We start from the raw sequence: 11,570 nt of genomic DNA, 5'->3' as shown, positions 1-11,570 counted from the left end.
ATTTTGTTTGGGATAAGATAGGGGATGGACTCCATTAGCATCACTTTTATGTGTGCTTATTTATATAGAAGTGTTTTTATTGATACAGCACTAAAATGTGTATCAATCTGGAAGTATGAAGTGTTTTGATTTGAGCTTGAGTCTCATTTGTTTGCTGACATTGGAAGAATGTGAATATGATATATATAATTCACTGTTGTAAGTTTGGCCAGGTTCTGAGCCATATTGATAAAGTTGGAAAGTAAAACGTGTCTTAGACAATAGTGTCATGAGACTGTAAAATGAAGTAACTGATTATCTTGGTTAACCATCTGTTGAATGCTATTGCTTTATTCATTGCTTATATGTGGTTTAGTATATTTCTACTGGGCTGTGGCTCACCCTTTATGGGAACATCATTTTCAGGTTCAGGTGATAAGCTACCTCCAAGGACTTAGCTTGGAAGGACTTGGATTCTGAAGACTATTTTAAGTTGTTTGCTTTTATTTGTTAGTACATGTAAACACTCAAGCCTAGGGCTTTATTTGTAATTGAGTTAGAACTCATACTTTTGTGTCCAAGTGTTGGCTTGGAAAGATGTAAGCCTGTAGGGCATTTAATTTGATGTTACATATAATGCTTTTGTTTAGTAAGACTCTGATGAATATTATAATGAATTATTAAAGTGTTTTCTTTAAATAATGCATGTCAATGTTATATATAATGGGTTAATTTTTAGGGCGTTACAACTTGGTATCAGAGCGTACCGGGTTTGAATACTTTGGGTACGTGGGAAATGATTAGTATCACATTGGGTTCGTCTCGTTTGATAGAGACTTAGTGTAATGTTATATGCTTATGTGATAACATGTTTATGTGATTATGTGGGTATGGAATGTAGTTTCTAGGATGTTGATTGGAATGTGATAACATGTTTATTGTGAATTCACAAAGAATTTATTGGTAATTTACTGAAAATTTAATGAGTAATTTACTGAGAATTTACTAAGTATTTCCTTAGTAATTTACTAAGAATTTTCTGGGAATTTTCTGAGAATTCACTGAATAATTTACTGAGAATTTACGGAGTAATTTTATGAGAATTTAACGATAATCTACACTGAATTTATAAAATAATTTGCATAGAATTTACGTTCAGTTTACTGAGAAATTATTAGGAATTCACTGAGTAATTTTCTGACAATTAATTAGGAATTCACTGAGTAATTTACGAAGAATTTACTGAGAATTTACTTGTAATTTACTGAGAATTTTTGTAGAATTTGCTCAGCATTTTACTGCTAATTTACTTAGTAATTTACTGAGAATTTGCAGAGTAATTTATTGAGGATTTTATTGTGTAATTTAATAAGAATTTACTGAGTAATTTACTATGGAATTTTTTCAATAATTTACTGAGAATTTAATGAGTAATTTCTTAAGAATTTGATGAGTAATGTACTGAGAATTTTCTAGGAATTCACCAAGTAATTTACTGAGAAATGACTGAGTAATTTGTTGAGAATTTACTGAGTAATTTACCAAGAATTTTGTTTGTAATTTACTAAGAATTTACTAGCAATTTAATCAAAATTCACCGAGTAATTTTCTGAGTAATTGACTGGAAATTTTCTGTGAAATGTACTGAATATTTATTGAGAATTTACTGAGAGTTTACTTGAAATTCACTGAGTAATTTACTGAGAATTGACAAAGCAATTTACAGAGAATTTACCGATAATTTTTTGGGCAATTTAGTGAGAATTTAAAGAGAATTTACTGAGTAATTTACAGAGAAGTTTACTGTGTAATTTACTAACAATTTACTTAGAATTTATTGAGAATTTACTTAATAATTTACTGAGTAATAACTAGGAATTTACTGGGTAATTTATTTAAAATTTACTAGTAATTTACTAAGAGTTTACAGGGAATCCACTGAGTAAATTATTGGGAATTTATTGATTATTTTACTACGTATTTTTTTAGTAATTTACTAAAAATTTACTGGGAATTTTTTGAGAATTTACCGAGAATTTAGTAAGTAATTTACAGAGAATTTTTTGAGAATTTACCGAGAATTTACTGAGTAATTTACTGAGAATTTTTTGAGAAATTACTGAAAAGTTACTGAGTAATTTACTGAAAATTTACAGAGTAATTCACTCGCTATTTTTATCAGTAACTTACTGGGAATTTATTGGTAATTTACTGTGTAATTTGCTGAAAATTTTCTAAGTAATTTACTAAGAATTTAATGAGTATTTTCTAACTAATTTACTAAGAATTTACTAGGATTTTACCCAGAATTTATTGTGAATTCACAAAGAATTTACTGGTAATTTACTGAAAATTTAATGAGTAATTTACTAAGAATTTACTAAGTATTTCCTTAGTAATTTACTAAGAATTTTCTGGGAATTTTCTGAGAATTCACTGAATAATTTACCGAGAATTTACGGTGTATTTTTATGAGAATTTAACGAAAATCTGCACTGAATTTACAAAATAATTTGCATAGAATTTACGATCAGTTTACTGAGAAATTATTAGGAATTCACTGAGTAATTTTCTGACAATTTATTAGGAATTCACTGAGTAATTTACAAAGAATTTACTGAGAATTTACTTGTAATTTACTGAGAATTCTTGTAGAATTTGCTCAGCATTTTACTGCTAATTTACTTAGTAATTTACTAGGAATTTGCAGAGTAATTTATTGAGGATTTTATTGTGTAATTTAATGAGAATTTACTGAGTAATTTACTATGGAATTTTTTCAATAATTTATGGAGAATTTAATAAGTAATTTATTAAGAATTTGATGAGTAATGTACTGAGAATTTTCTGGTAATTCACCAAGTAATTTACTGAGAAATGACTGAGTAATTTGTTGAGAATTTACTGAATAATTTACCGAGAATTTTGTTTGTAATTTACTAAGAATTTACTAGCAATTTAATCAAAATTCACCGAGTAATTTTCTGAGTAATTGACTGGAAATTTTCTGTGAAATTTACTGAATATTTATTGAGAATTTACTGAGAGTTTACTTGAAATTCACTGAGTAAATTCACTGAGTAATTTATTGAGAATTGACAAAGCAATTTACAGAGAATTTACTGATAATTTTTTGGGCAATTTAGTGAGAATTTATAGAGAATTTACTGAGTAATTTACAGAGAAGTTTACTGTGTAATTTACTAACAATTTACTTAGAATTTATTGAGAATTTACTAAATAATTTACTGAGTAATAACTAGGAATTTACTGGGTAATTTATTTAGAATTTACTAGTAATTTACTAAGAGTTTACAGGGAATCCACTAAGTAAATTATTGGGAATTTATTGATTATTTTACTACGTATTTTTTTAGTAATTTACTAAAAATTTATTGGAAATTTTTTGAGAATTTACTGAGAATTTTTTTAGAAATTACTGAAAAGTTACTGAGTAATTTACTGAAAATTTACAAAGTAATTCACTCGCTATTTTTATCAGTAACTTACTGGGAATTTATTGGTAATTTACTGTGTAATTTGCTAAAAAATTTCTAAGTAATTTACTGAGAATTTAATGAGTATTTTCTAAGTAATTTAGTAAGAATTTACTAGGATTTTACTCAGAATTTATTGTGAATTCATAAAGAATTTATTGGTAATTTACTAAAAATTTAATGAGTAATTTATTGAGAATTTACTAAGTATTTCCTTAGTAATTTACTGAGAATTTTCTGAGAATTCACTGCATAATTTACTGAGAATTTACGGAGTAATTTTATGAGAATTTAACGAGAATCTACACTGAATTTACAAAATAATTTGCATAGAATTTACAATCAGTTTACTGAGAAATTATTAGGAATTCACTGAGTAATTTTGTAAGAATTTATTAGGAATTCACTAAGTAATTTACAAAGAATTTACTGAGAATTTACTTGTAATTTACTGAGAATTTTTGTAGAATTTGCTCAGTATTTTATTGCTAATTTACTTTGTAATTTACTTGGAATTTGCAGAGTAATTTATTGAGGATTTTATTGTGTAATTTAATGAGAATTGACTGAGTAATTTACTATGGAATTTTTTCAATAATTTACTGAGAATTTAATGAGTAATTTATTAAGAATTTGATGAGTAATGTACTGAGAATTTTCTGGGAATTCACCAAGTAATTTACTGAGAAATGACTGAGTAATTTGTTGAGAATTTTGTCACGCCCCCAAACCGCCCCTAGTAGTTTGGTGCCGTGATGGCCAGTAACCCGAGGTTACCGAAGGCCGTCGTACAAAAATCACACACAATCAGAGTATAAAATATGGGGCTTACAAGTCGCGGAAGCAAAATATACATATATAAACTGAGTAGTCCATGAGAGCCGTGCATAAGTCCAATGGAATGTCATACACCAAACATCTTTACAAGTCTTACAAGTCAGATACAACAAGAATGAGGTACAAAATACATCCTGACCAAAAGGCTTCTCAAGCCGACATATGCTAAAACAAACAATTAAAACATAAGCCGAGAAGCATAATCTTCAAGACGATGCAAAACGCAAAATCCAAAACACATCGGCCATCACGTCTAGGCCTCAATGCCTTCTTGTTCATCACCTACATATATATAGAGAGGGTGAGCTTGGATACTCAGTGAATGATATCAGAAATAAAGGTTTTGCATGATTGATATCCAAGATTTCTTTCAAAACAATACATAGCATACTTTACAATCAAGAGGGAAATCCAGTTCATTTGCCGGCTTTCAAGTTCCTTGGATGTTAATAACATCTACTTATTTCAAGGGGTGATGACATATCAAGACAAGAGTTTCAAGACAAGCTGTGCTGCGAAAGTTTAGAGTCCTCTAGCACTAAGGACTGTCAAGACAAGCTGTGCTGCAAAAGTTTAGAGTCCTCTAGCACTAAGGACTGTCAAGACAAGCTGTGCTGCAAAAGTTTAGAGTCCTCTAGCACTAAGGACTGTCAAGACAAGCTGTGCTGCAAAAGTTTAGAGTCCTCTAGCACTAAGGACTGTCAAGACAAGCTGTGCTGCAAAAGTTTAGAGTCCTCTAGCACTAAGGACTGTCAAGACAAGTCATCAAAACAAGATAGCATTTGATATACAAAATAGGGATAGACATTCATGCTAGATCAAGTACTTTTCAAAACAAGGCAAGACGAGATTTATGAAAGCAAGTGTAACATAGCTTTATTAAAAATACCACTCACATCGTTTCTTCACACGTCGGGGTCGAGACGAGCCCAAGTCCTACAACACAAGGCAAAGCCTATTGAATGTGCTTTCAAACAAGTCTCTCATGTACACAAATGTTTTCGGAAAACATGCTGGGCACCAACCAGGTCTAGGCCGAGGTTCCACACCTCCTTGCCGAGGTGTGTTCCCGAGGGCCACATGCAAGGAAAGAGGTCGGGAAACTCTGGGTTTCCCTCTGTTGATGAACATGAAGAACATGAGTGTGAAAACATGAAAAATACGAATGTTTGATCATAATCTGCCATCACAAATCTGGGATTTTCGTGCTATGAGTTTGAAAACATGGACCTGGGTACCCGTAGTTGAAAATTATGCAAGAATAAACACAAAACATGGATCTAGGCATGAGCCTTCGGATCAAAACAAGACTTTCTTGAAGAACACATGAATGTCATTTACTCTTTCCAGAATCGAGCTTCAAAACGATGCATGGCTTACAAATCATTTTCAATCATGCAATGCAATAACATAAACATAAAGAACATCATGAGCGAGTCAAGAATCTAACCTTAGAACGCGGATCTAACGGTTGGATTTCTAGGAATCGAGCTTCAAGATCTACCTCCTCACTCTAAAACTCCTTCTTCCTCCTAGAGTTTCTCTCTCTACAAGACAAGGTTATGATACTAAATGATAGTTTCCTATACCCGGTTCTGGGGTTAACCCTCTGCTGAGACACGTGGCGGCGACTGGTTGGGTTCTTCCTGAAAAGGTGGCTGACAGACCCGACAGAGCATGGTGGAAGGGTGATCAACAAGCAAAGCGGTATGGGCTTTCTGACAGACCATGACATCGGCTAACAACAAGGCGTATCTAACACGCTATACGGAATGGCACTCCGGCAAGGGGGTGACAATGACCTCGGCTAGGAAGGACAACACTTGACTAAGCTGTGCCACATCTTGGCCTAGATGCGCCACACCTCGGTCTAGGTCATACCACTCCAGGACGAGTTCACTGGGGTGCAGGGTAACATCTCGGCTAATGTGTTCAAGGCAATGACGGAGGTCAACAAGGGGTTCCAAGATACTAATGCCAGACTAAGGATGACCTCGGCATAGGAACAACGTCGGCTAAACATAACTCAGACAAGCACATAACACTTAGACAAATCACAAAGGTGCCAAAACAAGACATGGATCACATTAACTCAACGAAACAATCGCAACACACACATGCAAGCTAAACAAGTCATAATCATACAAATGTTCATGAACATGATCAAGATGAAAAATGTGGGTTCTTACAAATTTACTTAGTAATTTACCGAGAATTTTGTTTGTAATTTACTAAGAATTTACTAGCAATTTAATCCAAATTCACTGAGTAATTTTCTGAGTAATTGACTGGAAATTTTCTGTGAAATGTATTGAATATTTATTAAGAATTTACTGAGAGTTTACTTGAAATTCATTGACTAAATTCACAAAGTAATTTATTAAGAATTGACAAAGCAATTTACAGAGAATTTACCGATAATTTTTTGGGCAATTTAGTGAGAATTTATAGAGAATTTACTGACCAATTTACAGAGAAGTTTACTGTGTAATTTACTAACAATTTACTCAGAATTTATTGAGAATTTACTTAATAATTTACTGAGTAATAACTAGGAATTTACTAGGTAATTTATTTAGAATTTACTAGTAATTTACTAAGAGTTTACTGGGAATCCACTGAGTAATTTGTTGGGAATTTATTGATTATTTTACTACGTATTTTCTAAGTAATTTACTAAAAATTTACAGGGAATTTTTTTTAAAATTTACCGAGAATTTACTGATTAATTTACTGAGAATTTACGTAGTAATTTACTGAGAATTTGACGGGAATTTACTGAGTAATTTACTGAGAATTTTTTGAGAAATTACTGAAAAGTTAATAAGTAATTTACTGAAAATTTACAGAGTAATTCACTCGCTATTTTTATCAGTAAGTTACTGGGAATTTATTGGTAATTTACTGTGTAATTTGCTTAAAATTTTGTAAGTAATTTACTGAGAATTTAATGAGTATTTTCTAAGTAATTTACTAAGAATTTACTAGGATTTTACTCAGAATTTATTGTGAATAATTTACTGAAAATTTAATGAGTAATTTATTGAGAATTTACTAAGTATTTCCTTAGTAATTTACTAAGAATTTTCTGGGAATTTTCTGAGAATTCACTGAATAATTTACTGAGAATTTACAGAGTAATTTTATGAGAATTTAACGAGAATCAACACTGAATTTACAAAATAATTTGCATAGAATTTACGATCAGTTTATTGAGAAATTATTAAGAATTCACTGAGTAATTTTCTAAGAATTTATTAGAAATTCACTGAGTAATTTACAAAGAATTTACTGAGAATTTACTTGTAATTTATTGAGAATTTTTGTAGAATTTGCTCAGCATTTTACTGCTAATTTACTTAGTAATTTACTGGGAATTTGCAGAGTAATTTATTGAGGATTTTATTGTGTAATTTAATTAGAATTTACTGAGTAATTTGCTATGGAATTTTTTCAATAATTTACTTAGAATTTAATGAGTAATTTATTAAGAATTTGATGAGTAATGTACTGAGAATTTTCTGGGTAATTTGTTGAGAATTTACTTAGTAATTTACCGAGAATTTTGTTTGTAATTTACTAAGAATTTACTAGCAATTGAATCAAAATTGACCGAGTAATTTTCTGAGTAATTGATTGGGAATTTTCTATGAAATGTACTGAATATTTATTGAGAATTTACTGAGTGAAATCACTGAGTAATTTACTGAGAATTGACAAAGCAATTTACAGAGAATTTACCGATAATTTTTTTGGCAATTTAGTGAGAATTTATAAAGAATTTACTGAGTAATTTACAGAGAAGTTTACTGTGTAATTTACTAACAATTTACTTAGAATTTATTGAGAATTTACTTAATAATTTACTGAGTAATAACTAGGAATTTACTGGGTAATTTATTTAGAATTTAATAGTAATTTACTAAGAGTTTACTGGGAATCCACTGAGTAAATTATTGGGAATTTATTGATTATTTTACTAGGTATTTTCTTGTAATTTGCTAAAAATTTATTGGGAATTTTTTGAGAATTTACCAAGAATTTACTAAGTAATTTACTGAGAATTTTTTGAGAAATTACTGAAAAGTTACTGAGTAATTTACTGAAAATTTACAGAGTAATTCACTCGCTATTTTTATCAGTAACTTACTGGGAATTTATTGGTAATTTACTGTGTAATTTGCTGAAAATTTTCTAAGTAATTTACTAAGAATTTAATGAGTATTTTCTAAAGTAATTTACTAAGAATTTACTCGGATTTTACTCAGAATTTATTGTGAATTCACAAAGAATTTATTGGTAATTTACTGAAAGTTTAATGAGTAATTTACTGAGAATTTACTAAGTATTTCCTTAGTAATTTATTAAGAATTTTCTGGGAATTTTCTGAGAATTCACTGAATAATTTACTGAGAATTTACGGAGTAATTTTATGAGAATTTAACGATAATCTACACTGAATTTATAAAATAATTTGCATAGAATTTACGTTCAGTTTACTGAGAAATTATTAGGAATTCACTGAGTAATTTTCTGACAATTTATTAGGAATTCACTGAGTAATTTACGAAGAATTTACTGAGAATTTACTTGTAATTTACTGAGAATTTTTGTAGAATTTGCTCAGCATTTTACTGCTAATTTACTTAGTAATTTACTGAGAATTTGCAGAGTAATTTATTGAGGATTTTGTTGTGTAATTTAATGAAAATTTACTGAGTAATTTACTATGGAATTTTTTCAATAATTTACTGAGAATTTAATGAGTAATTTCTTAAGAATTTGATGAGTAATGTACTGAAAATTTTCTAGGAATTCACCAAGTAATTTACTGAGAAATGACTGAGTAATTTGTTGAGAATTTACTGAGTAATTTACCAAGAATTTTGTTTGTAATTTACTAAGAATTTACTAGCAATTTAATCAAAATTCACCGAGTAATTTTCTGAGTAATTGACTGGAAATTTTCTGTGAAATGTACTGAATATTTATTGAGAATTTACTGAGAGTTTACTTGAAATTCACTGAGTAATTTACTGAGAATTGACAAAGCAATTTACAGAGAATACCGATAATTTTTTGGGCAATTTAGTGAGAATTTATAGAGAATTTACTGAGTAATTTACAGAGAAGTTTACTGTGTAATTTTCTTACAATGTACTTAGAATTTATTTAGAATTTACTTAATAATTTACTGTGTAATAATTAGGAATTTACTAGTAATTTACTGAGCGTTTACTGGGAATCCACTGAGTAATTTATTGGGAATTTATTGATTATTTTACTAGATATTTTCTTAGTAATTTACTAAAAATTTACTGGGAATTTTTTGAGAATTTACCGAGAATTTACTGAGAATTTGCGTAGTAATTTACTGAGAATTTGACGGGAAGTTACTGAGTAATTTACTGAGAATTTTTTGAGAAATTACTGAAAAGTTACTGAGTAATTTACTGAAAATTTACAGAGTAATTCACTCGCTATTTTTATCAGTAACTTGCTGTGAATTTATTTGTAATTTACTGTGTAATTTGCTGAAAATTTTCTAAGTAATTTACTTTGAATTTAATGAGTATTTTCTAAGTAATTTACTAAGAATTTACTAGGATTTTACTCAGAATTTATTGTGAATTCACAAAGAATTTGTTGGTAATTTACTGAGAATTTACGAAGTATTTCCTTAGTAATTTTCTGGGAATTTTCTGAGAATTCACTAAATAATTTACTGAGAATTTACGGAGTAATTTTATGAGAATTTAACGAGAATCTACTCTGAATTTACAAAATAATTTGCATAGAATTTACGATCAGTTTACTGAGAAATTATTAGGAATTCACTGAGTAATTTACAAAGAATTTATAGAGAATTTACTTGTAATTTACTAAGATTTTTTGTAGAATTTGCTCAGCATTTTACTGCTAATTTACTTAGTAATTTACTGGGAATTTGCATAGTAATTTATTGAGGATTTTATTGTGTAATTTAATGAGAATTTACTGAGTAATTTACTATGGAATTTTTTTAATAATTAACTGAGAATTTAATGAGTAATTTATTAAGAATTTGATGAGTAATGTACTGGGAATTTTCTAGGAATTCACCAAGTAATTTACTGAGAAATGACTGAGTAATTTGTTGAGAATTTACTGAGTAATTTACCGAGAATTTTGTTTGTAATTTACTAAGAATTTACTAGCAAGTTAATCAAAATTCACCGAGTAATTTTCTGAGTAATTGACTGGAAATTTTCTATGAAATTTACTGAATATTTATTGAGAATTTACTGAGAGTTTACTTGAAATTCACTGAGTAATTTATTGAGAATTGACAAAGCAATTTACAGAGAATTTACCGATAATTTTTTGGGCAATTTAGTGAGAATTTATAGAGAATTTACTAAGTAATTTACAGAGAAGTTTTGTCACGACCCCAAACCGCCCCTAGTAGTTTAGTGTCGTGATGGCCAGTAATCCGAGATTACCGAAGGCCATCTTTCAAAATCACACACACAATCAGAGTATAAACATATATATATATATATATATACATGGGGCTCACAAGTGCGGAAACGATAATTTAAAGATACAAGTGGTCCATAAGAGTAGTGCGTAAGTTACATGGAATGGCATACAACTTTACATAATATTACAGCTTGGATACAATACAAATAAGTACATGGTACATCTTTACATCTTGATCAAAAGGCTTCTTCAGCCGACATGAGTAAATTACAAGCATTATAAGCCGAGAAGCATAATTGTCAAGACTACCGACGTGAATACAAGTTAGGCCGGCATAACAAAAACCCAAAACAAGCTGGCGAGTCACACCTAGGCGTCACCGCCTTCCTGCTCATCACCTACATATATATATAGAGAGGGTGAGCTTGGATACTCAGTGAATGGTACAAGTAATAAAGGGTTTGCATGCATGACATCCGAGATCTTTAACCAAACAGTACATAACCATGGCTTATGACAAACGTGGGATAAATCGAGTTCATTAACAAATCTGTCGAGCCTCGCAATCAAAGTCTTTCGAGTTTCATGGGTGACATTAACAAGGATTGTGCTACAAATGCTTATAGTCCCCTAGCACGTACGGACTTTCAAGAATGTGCTACAAACGCTTATAGTCCCCTAGCATGTACGGACTTTCAAGAATGTGCTACAAACGCTTATAGTCCCCCTAGCACGTACGGACTTTCAAGAATGTCATCAAAACAAGGCTTACTTGATACATTGCCATCCAAAACA

Source organism: Camellia sinensis, chromosome 9 (assembly GCF_055761805.1).
Source record: "Camellia sinensis isolate YWXY chromosome 9, ASM5576180v1, whole genome shotgun sequence".
In the NCBI taxonomy this organism is placed as follows: domain Eukaryota; kingdom Viridiplantae; phylum Streptophyta; class Magnoliopsida; order Ericales; family Theaceae; genus Camellia; species Camellia sinensis.
This window is presented reverse-complemented; position numbering follows the sequence as displayed.